Source organism: Aotus nancymaae, unplaced genomic scaffold (assembly GCF_030222135.1).
Source record: "Aotus nancymaae isolate 86718 unplaced genomic scaffold, 86718_ANA_hifiasm-v0.15.2.pri h1tg000029l, whole genome shotgun sequence".
NCBI classification, from domain to species: domain Eukaryota; kingdom Metazoa; phylum Chordata; class Mammalia; order Primates; family Aotidae; genus Aotus; species Aotus nancymaae.
This window is the reverse complement of record NW_026988442.1, coordinates 37,058,204-37,083,240: the sequence shown is the minus strand read 5'-3', so window position 1 is coordinate 37,083,240 and position 25,037 is coordinate 37,058,204. Positions and strand designations below refer to the sequence as shown.

The following is a 25,037-nucleotide window of genomic DNA, read 5'->3' as shown; positions in this document are numbered from 1 at the left end:
GAAGCACTAGGTTTTTGCAGCAGGGAAGGTTTATTGTGAGTTGACTGGCAAGGAGACAGGAGAAAATGCTCAAAAATCTGTCTCCTGGAGCTGAGGGCTCGGTGGGGTTTTATAAGCATAGGGTAATGGAATGTGATCTGATTGGATCTTGCAATGAGGGGCTGCCAGGAGGCATGAGCTGATTGGATCCTGCCAGGGGGTGTCTGCTTCTTAATTTAGTCCTCGTTCCTCAGCTGAGGACTTACATTCCACGCATGGTTTCATGCACATTTGGTTCATCTGCACATGCTCAGATTACATGACCTTGAACCTGGGAGCCCATGGCAACAAAACAACTCACAATTTTGTTACATCAAAGTTGAACCACATTGGTGTGGTGCAGCTGCAGCAGGAATCCCTACTCTAAGCCCATAACCACTATGGTTGGCTCAGGGCTGTGCACAGACCACAGAGAGGTCAGAACCTGGACTCTTGATGGGGATGTTGCGGAGGAAATAGCTGTCTCCTCTGGGACTGGACACTAGAATGTGCTGCTCACTCAAGCATCCTGGAATTCATACTTCGGACCTTCTGATGTGTCAATTACATATGTTGGGGAAAATGTCTCTGGAATTTTTGTTTTCAGTAATTTCTGATCAGTCATTTGATATTACATTCTTGACTGTAAAGCCTCTCTTTCTTCTGATCTTTTCTCTTTGCACCAGAAACAGTGCTGTGCAATTTTCTTTTGGTCTCCGTTTGCAGATGAGCAAGTTCTTCAAGCTCTTCCCTTCTTCAATTGTTGCAGGCTGCTTCCTAAGTTCAGCAGTCATAGCATGGGCAGCCTTCATCACCTGCACCACCAGTGCCCACTGGACTACACATTGCCAGCTTTCCTTGTCCACACAGAGCCTGGCGCTGCCATCCCAGTCTCTTCATTTGTGCTGACGGCAGTGTCCTGAAGGAGATCAGCATTGACGATCATCTATTTTTCCTTTAAGTCTGTGCAATGACCATACCATCTTTTATGACTTTGAGTCTGCCTGCCCCCACTTTGTTAAATAATTATCTTTCTTCTGTTTAGTTCCATAGCAACAGCTACAGAATCACGTCTTGAAGCATTAGGGCTCAGACAGGCATCAAATTTTAAGTCTTTGGCATAAGTCCAAGGCAGGTGAGGGCCAGGGAATGGATGCTGGCCTTGTGTGGTGAAGGACTGTGGGTGGCCTAAGCATCTTGGGTGTTGGGGTGAGTGGCTGGGTGTTGGTCTGGCCAGGCAGGCTGTCGGGATGAACGGGGAGCAGAGGGCACGGCACCCATGACCATGAGTCCCTATCCTCTCGGTTCTAGATCCCTGCTCCTGGGTGCCTGGGTAGAGGACCCCCACCCATTTCACTGGCTTTTATCATTATTCTGTTTTCTCAGAACTGTCTTAGTTATTGTCATGCATGTTTGTTTTCTCAGAACAGTTTTATACTCAGTTGTTAAAATCTGCCTTTCTCTGGTCTCCAGATCTCATTAGTATGGTGATTGGAATTATATTAAATTCGCTTATTAATCTGGGAAGGGCTGATATGTTTACAAGTATCAGTTCTCCCCATCCAGGAGCATAGTCTGTCTCTCTGCATATTTAGGTCTTCTAGAATGTTCTTTTTTAAAGTAAAATCTTATAATTTTCTTTCCTGTAGATTTTCAGAGTTATTCCATAGTTTACTCCTATTTTATGGTTTAAAAAATATTTTATAGTTTTTTTTTTAACAAAACCACTATTGTATCACTTCTTGTGATAAGATCAAGTGTAAAAAAAATCACTTGTGATGAGACTATTTATCTGTTTAAATTAAAATTTCCATTTCTGTGTCTGCTTTGTTTGCCTTTCAAAAACAAGCTCTTGAATATCTTTATAAATTCTCTGTTTTGTTCTGTTTTCTAATTTCTTAAATTTTTATTTTATCTCTATTAATTCCATCCTTCTGCTCTCTTTGGTTTATTTTGTTCTTTTTTTAGTTCTAGCTTTGACTGCTTCCTTCATTTAGTTTAGTTATTTGTTTTTTAAATATAAAAACATTTCAATCTCTCATTTTTTTCCTCCAAGTATAGACTTGGCCACATCTCATACATTTTTATGTGGATTGTTGTTGTTTATATTTTACTTTATAAATAATTTCAAATTTGATTTCTTCTTTGACTGAAGCTATTTCATAAAGTGATTTTTAATTCCAGCAAGTTGGAGTTTTTTGTTGGCTGCTTTTTGTTTATTCTTTTGCTATAAGGTCAGAGAATGTTGCATTCTCTTTACAGTTTCTTCATTTATTAAAATTTTCCTTTGACCAAATGTATATGATGGATGTTTATAAACATCCATGAATATTTGAAAAAAAAACATGTTTTCTGTTTTAGAGATGTAGAATTGAATATATATTTATTTGTCATCCATTTGACAAATATTTATTGAATGCACATAGTTGTAGAATACACTACATATGAACAAGACAGACTGAGACTTTCAGGGTTTAAATTCTAGTGAGGGTGGTGAAGAGTAGTTAAGCGAATGGTGACAAATACTGACCATAAATGTTGTGATAAGACAAGTGGAGTCTCCTGTAGAGCCCTTGAGGGACCGTGGAGGGGTTTCTTCAGGAAGAAATACTTAAGCTTAATGACATTTCAGATCAATTTGCTTTATGTATTTTAGCACTATGTTACTTAATGCATAAAGCTTCATGACTATTATACCATCATTGTGAATACTAGCTAGTTTTGCATATCTAAATGCAAAATAAACCTCTTTGTAATGTTTATATCTTGGATTCGATGGCTTGGTATTTCCCATCGTTTTTTTCATGTCTGTTTCTCTGAGTTCTCTCCCACCCCCCAACCCACGACACACACGTGTATCTTTACATATCCTTTTTGCAAATCTCGGTTTATTCAGTCTTTGGTGGTCATGGGATTTGAGTTTAAGAGTGTTTGCTGTAAACAGTAGATTAGCAGATGTTCTTTTGGGATTCAATTGAAATGCCTTTAAATGCCCTTCATTCTCATTACAGAAAAATGAGGGCTTGAGACGTTTTAGATGCATGTTTAGAGAAATAATTAATTTTATAATAGCCAATGCACCACCTGCCATATCTAGTTTAAAGTATTTTACATACATTTTATCACTGGATTCTTAAAGCACTCCTCTGAGGCAGGAGCTATTGTCACGCCCATTCTTCAGGTAAAGAAACTGAGACACAGAGAAGTCAGGCAGCTCATCCTGGTCCCACAGCTTGAATCTGGCTCCAGAACGCACGTGTGTAAATGCTCCTATATGCTCCTCTCTGTTTTCATTTACTGGCCATGAAGCTGAGGCCAAATTGCTCAGGAAGTAGGAGCGACCAGGTAGGTGGCCAAGAGTCTCAGTTTTCCCAGGGGAGTCCTGGGTGAGGACTCTGCTGAGATGAGGTCAGCTTAGAGTCAGGGCTTCGGCTCCCCACTGCCCTTGGGCCTCCCACCTCCTCTGCTGCCTGTAGGCCCCTCAGAGTCCTGGCAAGACATCAGAGGTATTGGGGAGGACACAGTTGGAGGAGCTGTCTGGAATTTGAGTGATGTGCTCTGATTTGTAGCACAGGGTGGAATTGATCAGTTCCTAGCTCCTAGGCTGAGGACAGTGGGACAGGTGACATGGCAGGATTTGGTGGTTTCAAAGATCACCCTGGCTACAACTCCAAAAGTGACTTGAGAGGGACAGGAGTTGTCATGGGGAGCCCCTCCTAGGCTGTGGCTGGGGAGTGGGGGACACACGAGGATGCCCCATTCATCTCCACATCCCCAGGTCAAGGCACAGTTTCTGGCACGTTGCAAGTGTCCAGCCAAGGTTTGTGGAGTGAAGGACACCTCACTGAGGCACGAAGCCCCCATCTTCCCGAGCAGCAGCTCACACAGAGCAAACATGGACTTGCTGTGGCCTGAGGCTCAGGCAAAATCCCTATACCTGCTGCCCAAAGTGTGGTCCCCAGAGCGGCAGCAGCGGCCCCACCTGGGAGCTTGTTAGGAATGGAGAGCTCCATTAGAGAAATGCAAATCAAAACGACAATGGGATATCATCTCACACCAGTCAGCATGGTGATTATTAAAAAGTCAAGAAACAACAGATGCTAGAGGTTGTGGAGAAATAGATTTTATAGTGTAGTGGGAGTGTAAATTAGTTCAACCATTGTGAAAGACACTGTGGCGATGCCTCGAGGATCTAGAATCACAAATACCATTTGACCCAGCAATCCCATTACTGGGTATATACCCAGAAGCATAGAAATCATTCTATTATAAAGACACATGAATGCGTATATTCACTGCAGCACTATTCACAATAGCAAAGACATGGAATCAACCCAAATGCCCCTCAGTGATAGACTGGATAAAGAAAATGTGCTACATATACACCATGGACTACTCTGTAGCCATAAAGAGGAACGAGATCATGTCCTTTGCAGGGACATGAATGGAGTGGGAAGCCATTATCCTCAGCAAACTAACACAGGAACAGAAAACCAAATACCACATGTTCTCACTCATAAGTGGGAGCTGAAGAATGAGAACGCAAGGACACAGGGAGGGGAACATCACATACTGGGGCCTGTTGGAGGTGGGCAGGGGGAGGCAGAACATTAGAAAAAATAGCTAATGCATGCAGGGCTGAATACCCAGGTGATGGGTTGATTGGTGCGGCAAACCACCATGACACATGTTTACCTATGGAACAAACCTGCACATCCTGCACATGTACCTTGGAACTTAAAATAAAAATAAAAACTAAAGGGAAAAAAAGAAAAAAACGCGGAGATCTCTAGGTGCCATGCAAACCCACTGGATTGGAAACTAGAGTTAGGCCTGGGCCACCCGCGTTTTAACAAGCCCTCTGGACGATTCTGTGACGTGGATGCAAGGTCAAGTTTGAAAGCCTGCACTAGCAAGGAATGATGATTACTTGGGTGCATCTGGCATTGGGATGCACGTTTCAAGGCCATGTACAAATAAACTATTTCTGAGCTGTCCGACAAATGGGCTCAGCCATTACCTCCTGCTCGGAGGTGATTTGGCCAGGAAGGGGCATTGACTCCATGTCTTACCTCCCCTGCTCCCCATGGGCCTGCTGAGTTCTGGTCTCCTCTCTGTCCTCAATTCTAAGGAGAGGAGCCTGCTGTCTGCATGCTCGTGGCGGTGAGAGGGCCACTGTACCCTTCTAACCTGCCCAGTACCATGTTGGCACAGCCTTGCCAGAACTTCAGCTTGCTATTCCCACCCCCAGCTGCAGGCCCTTCCCTGGGCTGATGCTCACCTGTTCATCTGAGCAGGCTGCCCAGTGCCTCTTACTTCACCGAGTCTTCCTTTCACGGGAGAGGCAGACAGTGGCACTTGCCACAACTCCACTCTCTCCTGCTACCTTAGCTACATGGGCGTCACTCCCTGACCCTGAGTGATCAATTTTGAGCAAAGACCCGGGAAGAGGGAGCACACAAAGAGGCCCCCCCACCGCTCCAATTTCCTGTACCATGGAAGCCACTGGAGGGCTTCAGGAGGTTACAGGCTTGGATATGAGTTAGACAAAGTCATGCTGGCTGCAGTGGGGATGGCAATGGGAGGAGAGCAGACAGGCAGATTAGCCTCTCTAATTGGGTGAGCAAGGCTGCGGCATTGGGCTGGGGCATGAGCCATGGAGCTCCAGAGAAGGGGAAGCTTTCAATGGATATTTTGGGGTAATGTGGGCACAGCTGATGTGGAACTGGATGTGTAATAGTGGGGAGGTGAAGGGGGTTCAAGGTGACTCTTGGGTGGCAGATATTGGTGCCCATTATAGTGATGGGACTGGGGAGGGGCAGGTTTGGGACTGGGGGTGGGGGCCAAGAATCTGGTGCCTCTAGCCAAGGATGGCCCAGTGCAGCAAGGACAGATAGCTGGGCTGATTTGCGAAGGGAGTGGAGGACATGACACAGAGCACACTGGAGCAGAGTCGGGAGTTTGGAGGTAATGACAGTACGAGGACACACGGGGTTCGGCTGCCCCTTTGGGATGCTACCCTTCCCCTCTGAGGCATGACAGCAGCAAAGTTCTTCAGTATGTCACCCTCCAGCTCTAAGAATTTTGCAGCTCATGTGGCTGGCCAACCACCATGAATTTTTAACAGTAATAAACTGGCCGGGCATAGTGGCTCATGCCTGTAATCCCAGCACTTTGGGAGGCCAAGGTGGGCGAATCACTTGAACCCAGGAGTTTGAGACCAGCCTGTGCAACATGGTGAAACCCTGTCTCTACAAAAAATACAAAAAAAATAGCTGGGTGTGGTGGTGCACACCTGTAGTCCCAGCTACTTGGGTGGCTGACAGGTGGGAGGATTACTTGAGCCCAGGAGGTTGAGGCTACGGTGAGCCATGATCTGACTACTGCACTCCAGCCCAAGGGACAGAGAGACGCTTGTCTCAAAGATGAATAAATAAGTAAATAAACAAGAACCCTGAACAGAGGAGTGGTAAATTTTTTAGTGAAGGTGGATGGGAATTTGGGAACTTGCTGTTTCCCAGAATTATTTTCTGGGGTCACTGCTATGCTAAGTGTTTTCTTTTCTTTTTTGTTTTTGAGACAGAGTCTCGCTCTGTCGAGAGTGCAGTGGCACAATCTCGGCTCACTGCAACCCCGCCTCCCAGGTTCAAGTGATTCTTCTTCCTCAGTCTCCCAAGTAGCTGGGACTACAGGCGCTCACCATCACGCCTGGCTCATTTTTTCTATTTTTAGTAGAGGGGCATTCTGCCATATTGCCCAGTCTGGTCTTGAACTCCTGGCCTCAAGTGATCCACCTGCCTCAGCCTCCCAAAGTGCTGGGATAACAGGTGTGAGCCAACATGCCCGGCCTATGCTGTGTGTTTTCTTTTCTTTTTTTAAAGTTTAAAAAAATTTATTTATTAAGCTTTAAGTTCTGGGGTCCATGTGCAGATCGTGCAGGTTTGTTACGTAGGTATACACGCACCATGGTGGTGGCTTGCTGCATCCATTGCCCTGTTATCTACATTAGGTATTTCTCCTAATGCTATCCCCCCTGACCCCCGACCCCCTGCTATTCCTTGCTGTGTGTTTTTAATAATGAATCTTGGTGTGGGGAAAGGGATGAGGGCATCATATTTAATTTCCCTAATATCTTCATTCAGGTTGGTCCAATACAGGACCTGGGAAGGTAGAAAAAATCTAGGCTGATAGGTTCCCTCTTGATAAGAATTCCATTCTTCATGGTCTATCTACTCTCTTGGCAAACAGAGAAGAATGACCTTCTTCTCCTCTGGCTTGGAACTGGTCCCAACAGGGAAGAGCTGTTCTGAGGAAGTCCCTGTGATGAGACCTGATACTTGAGGTCCGGGCAAAGCAAATCCCTGAAGATGCCTTCAGCTGCAGGCCCCAGAGAATCCACCTGCCCTGGCTGCCTCACAGAGTGAGGCTGTGGATAGGTGGGCTATTGATTCTGCGCTCCATTGCCCAGCACATCCTCAGGGATCCAGCCTTTCCTATCTTTCGTTTCATCCTTCTGAGCATCTTGGCTTTTCTTCCTCATGCTGGTTGCCTCAGGGTCACATGATGATGGCCATACCTCCAGGTGTCACATCTCAGTTCAAGGTAGGAAGAAAGAGCTGTGCTAGTCACATCACTCATTTATCAGAAAAACAAAAGCTTTCCCAGAAAAGCTACCATCAGACTTCCATGCGAACTGAGTCACATGGCCACTCCTAGCTGCCAGGGAGGCTGGGAAAGTGGGCAGCAGGATCTCGGCTCAGCTCAGACAGCTCATGACCCACAGCCGGGCCATTACTACCCAAATCCAAGGACACTATGAGGTGGGCATTATTATTATTTTCATTATGCAAGTCAAGATATTCTGTTTTTTCAGAATAACTTTCCCAAGGTCAAATAAATTCTCAGAGGCAGAACAAGGATTAGAGTTTGCTCCCCGAGTCTGGTCTCTGAAGTGCCCAGTACTGACCTTTCTTCCCAGGGAGATCTGACAGAGACCCAGCCTCCCATCAGAGAGGAGAATGGAGGGCACCATGATTTAGGGCAGTCAGGACATCCCTCGCTTCCGTAGTTGATGGCACATTTCACAACTCATGATAACGAGCTTGTTGGCTTCTGGGGTTACTGATTTAGTACCTGTATCTCCCACTAACACGTAATCTTATGGACACAGGAACGAACTATATCTGTCCCCACACTGTTGTATCTCCCAGAAAACAAAGAGCACTTTGAAATATGAGTGGCAAATTTGAAGTCACAACCACAGATGCTACAAATACAGACGTTGGTTGGTTAGCACCTGAGCTGCGTCAGACACGGACAACTCTAGGTATGGAGTGAACTCCAAGTAAAAAGCAGTAGGGATTTTTAAAGAAACAGCAGGCTGGCCAGCTGGGAAGGTAATTAGAGTGATTAACTTTGGAGCTGGCTGCCTGCTGGTTGGAATTCCGTGCTCTGGCCACAAGGGGACAGCACTTGAGAGATGTTGCTCCCAGGCATCGGTTGCTCCTTTCTCCAGGGGCTCTGTGGTCAGACTTTTTTATCTGATTGGTGTTTCTTCCATCCAGGAACAACCATGCGCTACAATTCATGGAACTAAATCTCACAGCAGTTAAAGGCCAGATAAAGAGAGGTGGGGTTTGGCTAGAAGTAGTCTAGGAACGCTTCCTGGAGGAGGTGGATCTCAGTCTGGGTGGGCCAGGGCCACTGGTATTACACCTCAGCAATTCAATTCACCTGCATTGCTTGAGTGCCTACTGTATGTCGGGTACTGCCCCTGGTGCAGTAGGCAAGACAGAAGCATTAGATGGGGCCCTCACGGAGGACATGGTTTAGTTTGGGAGCTGAGGATGCTCACACGGCTGTAATGTACGACAGAAGCTGATGAAGGCAACAAAGAAAAGACAACGGTTCATATTTAGTCTCACTGACGGGACCTGAAGCAGCACTGCTGGGTAGGAGGCATTTGAGTTGGACTCTGAGGAAGAATAGCATCGGTCAGGATGGTTTGAGAAGCCACATCCCACGTTTTCCCCACCTGAGCTGGGAGGTAATGCCAAGAAAGCTTTTACAACGTCGGGTGCACGTGTGACCCAGACACGGCGGTTAAAAAGGTGAACTTTCGTATTAGGCAGATGTGAGTTCAAGTCTCGTCCTGGTCGTTTCTAAGCTGCCATCTTAAAATGATGTAACCTTTGAGTTTAAGTTTTCTCACCTACCAAATGGTTATAGTGCTTGGACTGACCTTCTAGCTTGTTCTGTAAGTTACACAAACGAAAATAAATTATTAATATCTTGAGATTGAAATTCCACATGGCTATAACTGGGAAGAGAGAAGTAAAGGCATTCAGTTCTTCAACATGTTCTTATGAAACACCTACTATGTGCCAGGCATTGTGCCAGGACCTGAGGCTAGAACAGGCTGTGAAAAAGAGAAATATTCTCACCCTCATGGACCTAGTATGGTGAGAAAGCAAACAAAATAGGGCAATTGGATAAAAAATAGTGAAATCATGTCTTTTGCAGAAACATGGATGGAACTAGAGGCCATTATCCAGTGTGTAATGACTCGGAAGTGCAAAGTCAAAAACCTCATGTTTTCACCTGTATGTGGGAGCTAAACTATGGATGCACACAGATGCATAGAGTAGAATAATAGACACTGGAGTTGGGGGAGAATGGACGTGTGGAAAAGGGGTGAGGGATGCAACATTACCTCTGGGGTACCTACTTGGGTATGGAACACGAAAAGCCCAGACGTCACCACGGTGTAATATATCCATGTAACAAACCACACTTATCCCCCCTAAATCTAGAAAAATACAAAACATTTAACAGAATAACAACAAGAAATAAGGTAGCCTACGGCAGGCCAGTTGGCCACAAGTTTTTTTTGGAGAAAATAAATCAGCAAAGAGGGTAGGAAGTGACAATCTGGAGAGGAGGGGCCTTTTTAAACGACTTTCTTGGGAGGATTCCAGAGGGCTTGCCTTGGGAGATGGTATGAAAGAAATAAATCATCAAACCTTTTTGATAACAACAGAGAACCACAGATTTAGATACATTTGGTGAAAGCTTTAAAGGCCAGAAGCGATCAAACTTCCAAGGTCCAGGAGGAAAATAGGGAGAAAGGGAAAACTAACTTCAATGCATTTTTTTTAAAAAGAAAAAAACTATAGTAAATAGCAAATAAAATTAGATGGCTGCATTATCAAACAGGTGGAGATATAAAGTCTCTCAGATTTGACTTAAAAAGCAAAAGCCAGCTCTAAGCTGTTCACGAGACACAGCCCAAATAACCTGACCCAGAAAGGTTCATAACAAAGACATGAGCTCGGGTAAGTGGGACAGCGGGAGTGGAGCTGAAAGCAGGGATGAAATATAACGATGGGATTAAGCAAAACTGAAGGCCACAGACAGGAAACGGTAAGCCAAGGAATACTTTCTACTGACAAAATCTATAATCCACCAAGCAGACATAGCGGGCCCAAATCTTAATCTGCCAAACGTTTCACTGGACGCAAAGACTCTAATGCGCGATCTCGACAAAGCCCCAGTCATGGCAATAGACTTTGACTTTCCCCTCTCATAATTGGATAGATCACGTGGATAAATAATCGGATAAGGAATGTGGGCAACACAATGAACAGGCTTGATTTATGAAATATCAATACAACTCTGTTCCAAAGAAACGGCCCCATTCTTCTCCTGGGTGCACGGAACATTTTTGATATTAGTCGTGTTCTTGGCTCACGAGCAGATTGTTTATTGCCATGAACAGAAAGTCTGACTCAGGCAGTTTAAGTAATGGGGAAATGTAGAAGCCCATGTCCAGGAGGTCAAGGAGGGGTGGGCGCCAGGGTGGGCACTGCAGGGGCCCTTGGCCTCTGTCCCAAGACTGGCTGTGGCGAGGTGGAGCAACTGAGACAGGGTCTCCCTTGTTTTCTTCCACTGGAAGGAAAAAAAGGAACTTCTCCAACCATGGAATAAAAGTCCTTCTCTTTAGTCAGATTGGGCTACCGATGTCACATGCCTACCCTTGAATCAGGAAAAGTTGCCCAAGAGAATGCACAGATTGGCTTCACCTGAAACCCTTGGGCAAGACAGATGGAATCGTCATGACTGGCCAAGACCACTTAAGTCCCACCTGCGGAGCCGGGGGTGCTCAGCTTCCCCATGGGCTGCATGGAGAGAGGGGATCTGGAGCAGTGTTGGGGTGGGAGGGGAAGGAGGAAGGGGAGAAGGATGCTGAATAGGAACCAACACAGTCCCTTACTCTGGCCAAGAGGAGAATGTTAACAAATTCAGGAAAGAACGTAACTTACTGGCCAAATTTTCTGCCAATAATGTTTTATGATATTTGTAAGAAAACCAGATTTAAAAAATGGAACTGTATCTCCTATACCATGAAGTGCGCAGTGTTAAGTACACGCCTCAGTGAAGGTTCCCATGCGCTGTGTAGCCGCTAATGCCTTCTCCCAAGAGGCAACCACTATACTATTCCGACTGTAGTCACTATAGATTAGCTTTGTCTGTTCTTGAATCTTTCCAGATGGAATTATACAGCCTGTTGTCTATTTTGTCAGCTTCCTTTACTCAATACAGTGTTGGTGACATTCACATAAGCTGTTGTGTATGTCAGTCCCATTGTTTATTGCTGCATAGTATTCCTTTGTATGAATTTAGCACCGTCCTTTCTCTAATGAATTGATGATTTCACTGGAAAATTTTAAAGCATACCCTTCTAAATAATTTTTAAATTGAGGAGAAAATAGAAACTTAAATTTTATTTTATTGAGAAATTTATCAGTATTGTTTATCAAGCTATTGATATATTATAGCAACATCTTGGATGTAGCCAAAGCCATATTCAGAGGAAAATCTATATCCCAAAATGCTTTTATTGTTAAAATAAGAATGAGGGGATATGAATGACTAATAATTAAACTAAATATAGAAGAACAACACTATAAATAAACCAGAAAACAAAAAGTTGTATTATTAGAGATTAAAGCAGAAATTCATTAGGAAAAACAGTGAAGTTGATAAGTAAAATAAAGAGTTGATTGTTTCAGAAGCCAGGCAGGGTGGTGGGTGCCTGTAGTCCCAGCTACTCAGGAGGCTGAAACAGAAGGATTACTTGTGCTCAGAAGTTCAAGGCCAGCCTGAACAACATAGTGAGACTCTGTCTCTAAACAAACAAACCCAAAAGAGTTGGTTATTTCAAAAGACAAATAAAATAGACAACCACCTCATATGTTTGTACAATAAAAAGAGTAAAATAAATATTTGCATCATAAAAATGAGAAAAGATTTACCATCACAAGTATGTATTATATTTTTAAAATTACAAGAAAATATTAAAAAATTTAGGGAGATCATAGATGACTTTCTCAAATGTTATAAATATGCAAAATTGACTCAGTAAGATTTAAAAAAAGTCCCTGAGAACTAACAACCATAGAATACATTTAAAAGTTTATCAAAGATATGTTTTTAAAAAGTCCTTTAAATGAATTTGATTTTACATGGCTTCAAGCTAACCTTCAAAGAAGAAGTAATTCCATTTAAACTTTGTCAGATAAGTGAAAAAGAGAAAATATTTTCAATTAATTTTGTGAGGTTGACAAACTCTGGACACCCAACTGTGATAAACTGGCTTGCAAACAACCACACGGGGCAAGAAAGGGGCAGATGGGCCCTGGCAGGTAACACTCTTTGGAAATAAGGGCCCAAACTGGTTCGGACCTGACTTTTCAAAGGGGGGCCAAGAATGGAATGTTTCATGTAATTTCTTAATTTTTCAATGAACACTTTTTTTTTTATACTTAACATGGACTAAGCCAACTTTACTGATTAGATTTTGTCATCATTTTATAAGCTTTATTAAAATGGACTTGGATCCATGACTTGAAATGAAGAATCAAAGCAAAGAAGAACTTTTTTTTGCTGCAAGCTTTGGTTTCTCTGAAAAGAAAGTCTCATTCTGCACGGTTCAGTAGGAATATAATGTGAGCCACACATGTAATTTTGCATTTTGAAATAGCCATGACAAAAAATTAGAAACAGGTGAAATTCACTTTTAAAATTTATTTCATCTATATCCAAAATATTATCATTTCAAAATAAAATAATTTAAAGATTATTGATAACATAGTTTATATTTTTGTCTTATTTTATCTTTGAAATCCAGTGTATGTTCAACCAAGTGTTCTTCAACATTTTCTGATAGGTTTTGCAGCCAATTTACATAATGCTGTCAATTACAATTAAAATCTACATATTGATTTGTGTGGGAAAATGTGAAAATCATTGTCATTGATTTGCATTATGAAAGGTTTATATTTCGGCATAAATTCACTTACCCATCTGACCAGGTCACCGATAAACTCTTTCATTCTTTGAGCCTTCAAATTTAGCTCTTTCATATGTGCGTGATAACAGTGAGAAAACTTGAAATCAAACTGCCGGGTTTTTTGTCTTTGATTGCATACTTGGCAAGTACATCTTTTGTTTCAAAGAAATCTTGAAGTCAACACCATAGTAAATCTTTGTAAAACTCTTTCATGACTCAGACAATGAGCAAAGAAAGAACACAAGATCATTAAATTCAGTGTCTTCGACTTGCAGCCATAAAGTTGTGATGATTCATAGCACTTGCACATAAATACTAAATGATTTTATCCACTGTATCCAAGGAACTTCTTAGAGTCTGTTCCAGAAGACTGGACACAAGTGTCTCTAATATGTATCATACCGTGGAATGAAGCATTAAGAGAAATATCAGTCTCTTGCTTGAATATTCCAGCAAGTCTGGAATTTCGATCTAACACAGCTGATCTGTTGTGATAGAAATTAATTTTCTCATTTCTAGCTGAAATTCTTCTTTGACAGATGTAGAAGATATAAAATTATCTATGCCATGAGTTCAATGTTTCAGGACATGAATGGACAACATTTCCTCTTAAATTTGAAAATCCTTTGAGACAAAATTTATTCAGAGTGTTAACTGGGCAGTGAACTATGTGAGGCTAAAATAAAATATTTGAAAATTTTCCAATAATCAATTGATTTTTGATATTTTCAAAAAGATTTTGGGTCTATGGTCATTTGTTGCTTTAAAGATCTTATACTTTTTGAGAAAGTTTTATTTTAGTCTGTTCCTTATACTGTAACAAAATTCTTATATGAAATATTTTTTTTAAAGTCTCCTTTAAAAAGCATTCTAACCAATTTCTAGCTGGCCAAAGTTACAAACTGAAAATTCATTCCAAATTTTTTATTGGCCATTTCCTTCTTATTTTAGTTGACTTATTTTGTTGATTCTTTCTGACTATTGGGAGAAAACTTATTTTCAAATTCATTATGTATTTGATAAGAATGTCTGTGACTATTGTTCATTTTATTATCTTTAATCCAACAAATAAAAAGCTATTTGTTTTCTTCCTGCAGAAACAAAGTATAATTGCCGCTCATGATGAAATCCAAGGCATCTCTGGTTTGCTTTCTAGCTCTTCCTCTCCACTCGATTCTGCATCAGTACCATTCCTGTGTTTTAAATTGGAAATTTTGTCCATACTTATTTTTTTGAAACTAGAAAAACAATTTATATTAAAGTCAAAATAATAAGAATTTCAATTTAATTACATAGATATCACTGTAACTTGCATATCTAAATAATATATTTAAACAAACACATTACAATGTTACATTTGTGCATAGAAAAATAATCATCCCACCTGAACCAATCCATTGACACCAACTAGGTGGGCGATGTGTTTATGTGACATGCTAGAAATGGTACAGTTGCCCAACACACACACGACAACTCACAGTAATGCCCAATTTGATGCAAAGATTACAGTGAACTGCAGTGTGATTGCCCCCAACAATACCTTAACCCCGTGAACCTGTGAATATGTTACTTTATATGGCAGAAAGGAGAATTCAGGTTGCAGATTCAATTAAGGTTGCTAAGCGACTGACCTTGAAGTAGGGAGATTACCCTGTATTGATCCAGGTTGCCCAGTATAATCAAAATGGTCCTTAAAAGTGGAGACCGTTTTGTGACTGTGGTCAGATGGAGCTGTGGCTATGGTAGATATTCCAAGAGATTCAACATTTCTGGCTTCGCAGGAGGAGGAAGGGGCCATGAGCCAAGGAATGTGGACAGTCTCTAGAAGCTGGAAAAGGCAAAGGGATTCTGTCCTGGAACCTCCCGAGAGGAGTGCAGCCCTGCTGACACCTTCATTTTAGCCTGCAGGCTGCGTTTTGCACTTCTCACCTCCAGATCTGTACGATAAAAAGTATGTATTGCTTTACTTTATTTTTGAGACAGGGTCACTCGGTCCCCCAGTCTGGAGTGCATGGCTCACTGCAGTCTTGACCTCCTGGGCGCAAGCCATCCTCCCACCTCAGCCTCCTGAGTAGCTGAGACTATAGGTAGGTACATGCCACCACCCTTAACTAATTTTCTTAATTTTAATAGTGATGGGGTTTCGCCATGTTGCCCAGAGGGGTCTCGAACTCCTGGACTCAGGTGATCCACCCACCGTGGCCTCCCAAAATGCAGAGATTACAGTGGCCTGAGCCACTGTACCCAGCCTGTTGTTTTAAGTTTCAAGGTTTCTGGTAATTCATCACAGTAGCAATTGGAAATGAATACAGTAAGTAGTTCTACAAAACAATAAAGTCTTCACGGACAAATATTTTACTGTTCAGTTTTAAAGTTTAAGTTATTAAACTTAAATAAAACAATTCAATTCCTTGGCTGCACTGAGTGCTGAAGAACCACTCAATCCTAATGGCTACTGAATTGAACAGCTCAAGTCTGGCTGCTTTTCTGCAGCTAGTGGGAGGGCGGGCTGTGGGGGGACCCTCCCTGCTATGGTTGGGGAACTCTGTCTGGGGGCATCTGACCCATGTTTTAACTGCATGAGTTTTGAGAATGTGATTTGACTTTCAAGTTCTGCTTTAGGATTGCTTTTGGAGCCCCTTTATTTGGAAATGGTTGGTGAGGGGAGGAGAGAATCTTAGAAGAAACTTTTGTCCTTGTTTTCTGGGACTCAGACCCAAGATAAAGCTTGTGGTTGCTGAGCAAGCATCTGATCTCCAGGATTTCCTGTGAACTTTTCCAGAGCCTGAATCTGCTCCAAGCAGGATGTTTAAAGGGACTGGTGAACAACAGGAGTCTGTTGGCTTTGATTTCCATCTCCTTGGGGTGTAACTGGCTGGAGATGCCCCCCCCCCCACACGGCCTCCTGCAGCTCTCGTCCAGTCCATGCTTAAGCCTGGCGTAGAGTTGGGGAGGGGGTTTGAATCAAGGCAGCTGCAGGAATTGTAGAAACCAAGAAATGGCAGAAATGAACCAAGGGAGGCTCCGGGGCACAGGGGCAGGGAGTGGCGTGGAAGAGGTATGACTCAGTGTCAGCTGTAGGGTTTGCTCCCTGGGCTTCTGTGATCCAAGTAAACACCTGAGACCCTCTTAGAGTTTGCCCTGGGTTAGGGGGTGCAGGGAGGAGTTGGGGGTGGGCGAGGACTCTCGGGTTTTTGGAGGAAACCCAATTCCTTTGCTCCTTTTAAACTCCTTCCCAGCAGAAAGCCTGGCCTCTCTGGACTCTTTCTTCTCTCCCTTCTCCTCCCTCTACTCTCCTACTGGACCCTCCTGTTGTTCTCATCACTTCCCTCCCTCCCCTCTCTCTAGGCCCTTTTCCAACTTCACTCCCTGTCCTTTCTTCTCTTCTTCGCCCTGGGTCTGCCCCACCATGAGACGGCACAGAGCTGAACCAGGAACGGGGATGCTACTCACTCTGCTTTCTACTTAAAATTTTAAGCGGCCAGGTGCAGTGGGTCATGCCTGCAATCCTAGCACTTTGGGAGGTCAAGGCAGGTGAATCACCAGAGATCAGGAGTTTGAGACCCGCCTGGCCAAGATGCTGAAACCTCGTCTCTACTAAAAATACAAAAATTAGCCAGATGTGGTGGTGGATGCCTGTAATCCCAGCTACTCGGGAGGCTGAGGCAGGAGAATCACTTGAACCCGGGAGGCAGAGATTACAGCGAGCTAAGATTGTACCACTGCACTCTAGCCCGAGCTACAGAGTGAGACCCCATCTCACACACAAAAAAATTTTTTTAAAGCAACATATGTTCGTGGAAAACCTCTGAAAAATAAAGCATAAAAGAAAAATAAAAGCCACCTATAATTGCCTAATTAGAAGAAAACACTATGAACATGGTGGTATATTTCTTTCAAGTTTTTGGGGGTTGTGTGTGGTCGGCAAGTGTGTTTACAAAAATAGAGGTCTTTGGCTGGACACGGTGGCTCATGCCTGTAATACCAGCACATTGGGAGGCCAAGGGAGGTGGATCAGCTGAGGTCAGGAGTTTGAGGCCAGCCTGACCAATATGATGAAAACCCATCTCTACTAAAAATATAAAAATTAGCCGCCATGGTGGCGTGTGCCTGTAATCCTAGCTAGTCAGGAGGCTGCGAACAAGTGAATTGCTTGAACTCGGGAGGCGGAGGTTGCAGTGAGCCGAGATTGCACCACTGCACTCCAGCCTGGGCAACAAGAGCGAAACTCCATCTCAAAACAAACAAACAAACAAACAAACAAGCAAACAACAAAAATAGAGGTCTTCATAGTTTTAGAGCCCAACTTTTTCATGTGACATTGTATCATAGATATTCCCTAGTATTAGTAAGCGTTTTCTAAAAACCTGATAGTTCATGACTGGGTAGTTTTCTATCCTATGGTACTATCATTTCCTCGTAAGGCTTCTTTTCTTCCCCCTCAAAGATTTCTAGTTGCTACCCACGATTCATCTCCATCCTTCTTCTTTAGTATTAGAATATTGATCTTATTGGGATGGCAATGCACCTGTCTAAAAGACACCATTTCCCAGCCTTTCTTGCAGCTGGGGTGGCCAATGAGGTGAAGGTAGCAGTTGTTTGTTCTTCTGGGAAAGCATTTGAGAGGGTCTCTTTATCCCCTTTTCTTCCATGGAATGTGGATGATGTGGCTGGAGCACCAGCAGCCATCTTGGACCACAAGAAAATCTTGAGGAGGGAATCTATGTGCTGAGGACAGCAGGGCAGCAGGACAGAAGGCTCTTGGGTTCCGGAGAACACCTGGCAGTCTCCACACCAGCTCCAAACCCTCCAGATTGATGTGTGGGAGAAATAAACTCCCACATTGCTTGCTTCCCATCTCTTACTAGTGGCTGAATGTAGTTTCTACAACAGATTGATTCATTCACTCAGACAATGAATGTCCAGTGAAGGACGACTGTGTCTCAGTTCCACTGACATGGGGACATATCAGTGAACAAAACAGAAAAATCCCTGTCCTCAGGGAGCTGATTTTGTAGTGAGACAGATCACACAAAAAGCAAACGAGTAAGATATTTAGTATGTTCAACCATAAAACCAAGGAGAAAAAAAAGAGCAGGGCAAGGGAACGTGTTGCGTCGTGGTGGCTGGGGTGACGCAGGGCAAGGGAACATGTTACGTCGTGGTGGCTGGGGTGACGCAGGGCAAGGGAATGAATGTGTTACGTCGTGGTGGCTGGGGTGACGCAGGGCAGGGGAATGTGTTACGTCGTGGTGGCTGGGGTGACGCAGGGCAAGGGAACATGTTACGTCGTGGTGGCTGGGGTGACGCAGGGCAAGGGAATGAATGTGTTACGTCGTGGTGGCCGGAGTGACGCAGGGCAAGGGAAAGTGTTACGTCGTGGTGGCCGGGGTGATGTTGAAATCTGGGGTAAGGCGGCCAGAGGAAACCCCACTGATCTCCATGAATTCAAAATGGCGTGTTTGGTGTCACCATTAGCACTTTTCAGGTTTAACGTTTAGAAATGCATTGCAGATCAGGTCTGTAGAAGAATCAGTGACTAAAGTGTTTCTCATTAAGGTGATCTCTGACCTCACATCTTGCAGTTGAACTTCTTACCATTGCAGGTGAAAGAAATTCAGCTCAAATAGGCTGAAGGAAACAAGGGGACATGTTGACTCACAAAATTTAAGTATCCAGGATCCTCTGAATTCAGGCACGGATAAGTCCAGGTGCTCAGAAATGTCACCAGGAATTCCCTTGTTCTGCTTCCTCAAGCTCATTTTCAGTCAGCTCACCCCACCCAGCTGGGGGAGGGAGGTTGGCCCCCTCACTGTACAGACTAAAATTCCAGCAGCTCAGCGTGCCTCTTCCCCAGCTGTAGGGGAGGAAAGGGAGTCACTGCTCCGCTCACCGCACTCTGCAAGTTTAGGTCCAACTGGGTCATTCCCAAGGGAATGACTTTCCCTTGGACCTTGGAAGGTCCTAGGGAAGGAGGGACCTTCTCTCTTTCTGATCTGCTGTTTTCAGTCATGCCGGTTGGTAATTACAGCGAATGTCTCAGGCCTCGCTGTCATTGGGCTGCTTTGGGTCAGGTGCCTGTTTGTGAAACAAGCACTGAGTCCACTGGAGTCAGAACAAGTTGATGGCAGATGCTGGTGCTGGCAGACGCCTTCTGAAGGTGGAAGAATGTCTCAACCCCAAAGCCTTGGAGCTGGGGAGGATCCTTATCTGGAACCCCAGGAGCCCTTACCAGGATAAGGGACGAAGGGCGCTGAGCAGGCAGGAACAGTAAACAACCACAGGTCCAGCGTCCTCCTCCTCTGACCTTGCTGCTCAGCCCTGCAGCGCCCTGGCCCTTGGGAAAAGTCAAATCCATTTCTTAAGCTTTGCTTTTTGCCTGGTGATTGTTTTCTCCTATTTTACAAATGAACAACCAAATGCATAAAGACCATAAATTATAAACGAGCAGTTCAAATGAGGCGAGTGATGGCAATGAGTGAAATCTAATTAAGCAGTTTGAGATCTAAGTGATACTGTTATTAAAGCACTGCATTAACGGAGCATTGGACCAGCTTTCTCATCTGCTCTGTGAGGCTGTCGGAAGTGAGCACCACGCTGATTGACATCGAGATTGATTCCTTTCTGCAGGAGATAAAGTGCAGTTCCATTGAAGGGATGGAATTAATGAGGAGGGTTTGCCCTTGGAAACCACCGTCTGGCCCTGGCTGGTCTGTGCTCCTTCGGTGGCTGTCAGCCATAATCAGGGCTGGAGCATTTGGGAATACCACTTGCAAAGAGCATGATCATCTGCTTTTTATGATGCCCTGGGACTTCCTGAGCTGAGCCGTAACATTCACTTTTTCCTGAATTCAAGCCCCTCCTACCAATGGCATCCCAGGCGCCCGCCACTTGTGCCAGCTGCTGGCGATTCGGCGGGGGAACTGATGAGAACCTTTTCTTTTCTTCTGAAGCTCACAGTTTGGGTCTATTCTGGTGGTAACTAACTGTCTTCTAGAGTAAAATAGGAGGTATTTGAGCCATTTATTTGTCGAGCACCAGACCTCCAGAGGGTAATTCTTGTTTGAGGAGGCCCTAGCAGCCCCGGGCAGGGAGTTCTCCAGCAGTGGGGAGTGGACAGTGTCTTGAATGGAAGCTCCCATCTGGAAGGGAAGGTCCCTTTGGGAGCCACGGCTTGGTTTGTCACTTTTGCTTCTTTGGGTTTGGGAAAGTCGGTTATTTCACTTCAGCTGGAGATGAATGAGTTCCCTCCAAAGCCATGGGGAGAAAGTAAGAGCGCCACCAGCAAGAGGTGGTGAGCATCCGCTGGATGCTCCGAGCTCAAAGAAGCCTTAGGCTCAAGGCTCACAGAGCCGCTCATCGGGCAGGGTGTCACCACCTCCTCCCAAGGACGGGGAGACCGAGGCATGGAGGACTGAGCCAAGTTCTCAAGGCCACATAGGTAGGAAGTGCTGGCTGTGTCAGCCCCGGCTCTGAGTCCAGAGCTTGGTCAGTCTTGGTCTGGCTCTCCACCAGGCTACCCCAAAAAGGTGAGAGAACTGAGTTACTCGGGCAGGGCTTTCCCCCAGGGTCAAAGTTAGATAGGGTTTTCCAAGCTGTTTCTCTGCAGGGGTGCCGTGACTGCTCCCCACCATGCCCCTGGCCACAAGTTCTGTGAGACCCAATTGGACCTAACCCTTGCAGAGTTCAGTGAGGGGGAGCAGTGACTCCCTTTCCTCTCCCGCAGGAGGAAACGCACGGGGATTGGGAATTCCTGGCAAGACTGAAATGTCTCCGTATTTCTCCCAGCTGTGCTCCGTTTGGTCATTGCAGCTCCATTGAGCCGTCCCCTTCGTCCTCCCTCTCTTTCTGCTTGGTGGGTCTCCTTCCTTCCCAGGGAGGCAAAGACATTTCCTCCCTTTCATTTGTCCTTTGTCTCAATATCTGAGTCACGAGGAAGGGGCTGAAGAGCTCTGTCTGGTAATTTACACAATTAGGGATTTCTTGGCCAGTTCACCTTGTCTTCCTTTCCTGTCTGTTCTCTTAAATTCATTCCAGGTGGGGAATGATTCCTGGAAGCTGCTCGACTCTCAAAACCTGTGATGTAATAGAAAGAAACAGCTGTCAGTCCTGCCACCTGTGGACTCTGTGACCTTGGGCAAGTCACTTAACCTCTCTGAACCCCTGCCTCCCAGTCTGGACGATGGAGATTCGAGCATGCATCTCAGAGGGTGCTTGTAAGCATGAAACGAGTCAACGGAGGATGACAGCTTACAGTAAGTGCACACCTGTGGTAGTTTTTCTCTCTGGGGAGATAGATGATAGATTTTTCAGAATTGCTCACCTGTGGATTAATCTGAAAGTGCTTTTAGTGGCACTGGTTTGGAGTCATGCAGGTCCACCGGACACCCTGCCGCTCTCTTTCCTACTGCCTGCCTGTCCTCTTCTTGCTGTCGAGAGTGTCCATGCTCATTTCTCTTTTAGGCTGTTGGCAGTGTGGCTCCGTCCTTTGCTAAAGAAGAAACGGATTCGCCCTATTTGAGCAAATCCAAGTTAAGCCTATGCACATGGATGCTGTCTCTCTGTGGCACCTTTCAGGGTATGTTTGTTCATCACGGCCCCTGGAGCCTCTGGTCCCTTCAGAAAGACCAGCTGGCCAGGGATGAAGGCGCAGAGAGGCCTCTCCCATGCTGTCCCACCAAGCATGTCACTAGAAAGCTTGCTAGAAATGCAGGACCTCAGGCCCCGCATGCCTGCTGCGTCGAAGCCTGCACCTGGGCGGGGGTCTGGGGTTCTCCTGGGCACAGTGGGTGTAGGTAGCACAGTTTGGACCCAGGCCCTCACCCCTGCCTGCAGCCGACCTCCCTGCTGGGTGCTGGGCAGCTCAGGCTGTCATCGCCGGGGTGAGAAATAAGAAGGGACACGGGAGTTGCAGGTGGAGTCAGGGATACAGATGGCCCTGCTGTGCACAGGGTCTCCCTGAATTTGACTCCTGACCCCACACGGAGGGTCCTCAGTGTCTGCAATGTGGCCTGACCCCAGCCCAAGAAGCATCATTGGAAGCTCACGTGGTGGCATTTCAAGAAGAGGACTTCAAGGGGAAGGGAAAGCAAGGAGGTGGCCTGGAGCCAGGCTCTGAGAGCCCCCAGGGGCTCAGCCTGCTCGGGGGCCAAGCTAGCTGAGGGGCGGCTGGGGAGCCTCGGCCTCCCACTCCTGGCCCTCACTTAGCTCTGGTGGAGAGAGTCTGGGGCTGGTGAGTGCCCTGGAGAAAATTCCAAAGAGCCCGTATGAATCTCCTGGGGGCTGCTGTGACAAATGACTGCAAACTGGCTGGGTTAGAACTCTGAGGAATATGTTCTGTCAGAGTTCTGGAGGCCAGAGGTCCAAAATCAAGGTGTACGCAGAGCGGTGCCCCCTCCAGAAGCGCTGGGGAAAGGCTCCCTCTTGTCGCCTCCAGCATCTGGTGGTTCCAGGTGGCCCTTGGATTGTGACTGCGATGGTGTGGTCTCTACCTCTGCCTCGACGTGGCCTTCTGCCTTCTCTCCTTGTTTTATAAGGACACTAGTCATTGGATTTAAATCTACCCTAATCCCATATGACCTCATTTTAATTAATGACATCTGAAACGACCCGATTTCCAGGCGAGGTCACATTCTGAGGTTGCAGTAGACATGAATTTTGGGGGACATCCTTCGATACCCTACTGTATCCAATGGGGCTTTTTAGAAGTATTGGCCTGTCCTATCTCTCGTCTTCCCTCCCTTCCTTCCTCTTCCCCTTTCTCTGCTGTTTTCTCCTTCATCTGCTATTAAGAGTTAAAAGTTAATTGGGATCTTCAGTGGATTTGAAATCTCCCTCCTCCCACACAAGACAGCTGAGTTTGGATTTCGGCTGCAAGATTATATTTAATGATCAGGGACCAGGAAGGGAGACCGGGAGGGCAAGCCTCGTTCAATATTTATATGAAGTAATAATCTGGTTTGCAAAACTGCCTGGGCACTTGCAGAGCTGGAGCCACTCTTTATCCAGGGCTGTTGATACAAGGGACACGGTTAATGATCTCTTGCCAAATATAATAAACCTGTGCTAAGGCATTCTCTGAGCAGTGCTTGGGTCAGGGTCTCAGGACCTGCATGGCAGTCACCACTGTCTTGGCTTGGGAAAGAATCTGACCCTTGCAGGTAAGGGGAAGAGCCAGGGTCTACACTCATCTTTCAAGGGTGTTTTTCACCTCTCCAAGTCCCAGTCATTTCATCTCTTAGGTGGGAGTTAATTTAGTTAACAAATATTGACTGCCGTGTTCCTATGTGCTGGACACTGGGGTTTAGTGGTGAGCTAGACTGACATGGTCTCTGTTCTCACAATGCTCTCTTTTAAATAAGAGGGGTGGACAAGATGTGAATAAATGAACCTATGCACAGTGTGATGGCCATCAGCTGGGGAAAGGTGCTGTAAAGGAAGGTAAGAGCAGGTAAGGGGATGGAGAGGCATGAGGCCGGTGGGGGTGGTGTTTTGCCTGAGCAGTCAAGGAGGACTGCTTAAAGGAGGTGGTATTTGAGCAGGGATGGAAGAAAGTGAGGGAGAGAGGAGCTGGGGGACTGTTTTGGAGAAGAGCCATCCAGGCAAAGGCACCTCAAGGGCAAGGATCCTGAGGAGGGTTTTTGTTGGGGGAGCGAGTGTGAGGAAAAGGGAGCAATGAGATTGGTGAGGCTGGGGCAGGGTTTGCAGGCTCAGAGAGGAAAGGTTCTTGAGCTGTGTGGCAACAGGCTCAGATTCCCATGTTAAAAGCATCGCTCTGGCTGTGGCCTGGAGAAGGGACAGTGGAGTGCAGGGGGAGAGGCTGGCCTGAGCCAGGGTGGTGGCAGCAGAAGTGTGGGGACAACAATGTGCCGGGAATGCACAGGACACCAGGCAGGGTGCTGACTCCTCAGGGGGTACAGGAAGCTTTTTTTCTATGGTGGGCAATTTCCCAACGCTCTTCACCTTGGGAGTTGTCCCTTTTCCATACCCTGACCGCCTCCAGGACAGAGGACCTGATGAAACAGGCTTCAGCGCATGGCTGTTCCTGTTTCCCAACCTCTAGCTGCTCTCTGGAAACCCTATCTGAATGGAGGATGTGTGGAAGCATGAAGCAGTTCATTCATTCATTCATTCATTCATTTATTCGTTCATTCATTCATTCGTGTTTAGTGAGCTCTGCTGTGCAGTGCTGGGCTCACAGTGGTGCACAGAAGCACACAGCCCTGCTTGCGATGCTCACGGTCCAGCTCAGCCTGCATGCTTCCGTTTCCACCTGCTCTTTGAGTGGAGAGGCCCTGGTGAAAGTCCCCCACTCCTTGGCCCCCCACTCCTTCCTGGGCACAGCAGGACCTACATGTTGGGAAACAGTCCACTCAACATATTTATATATTTTTTAAACTTATGTAATATTTATGCTCCTGCCTTTTTTCCAAAAGAAATTTGAGGCTTTACAATAAAAGGCAAAAGAAAGGATAAAACCCTTAAAACCAAGCAGACAAATTAGGAGACAGATGCATCACATTGATCCACGAATCTGACCTCCATCTGCCTCCATCCCCAGCAGAGAGGATGGTGGTAGCAGCAGAGATAAAAAGACTGGGCCATGGGAGGGGCTGCAGGTTGTCTCTGACCCCATTCCCAAATCCCTTCTCCCTGCCAGGGGGCTCTG

The 25,037-nt window shown here is 45.5% G+C and overlaps 1 long non-coding RNA gene across 1 annotated transcript in view; it reads left to right on the top strand.

Annotated features, from left to right (window-relative positions):
• The window catches only part of LOC105727558 (uncharacterized), a 183,302-nt gene that overhangs the window by 78,452 nt on the left and 79,813 nt on the right, over window positions 1–25,037 (top strand). Inside the window, exon 4 of the long non-coding RNA XR_010344484.1 lies at window positions 21,407–21,624. This is a non-coding gene — a long non-coding RNA (uncharacterized LOC105727558). The remainder of the gene's footprint in view (window positions 1–21,406; window positions 21,625–25,037) is intronic.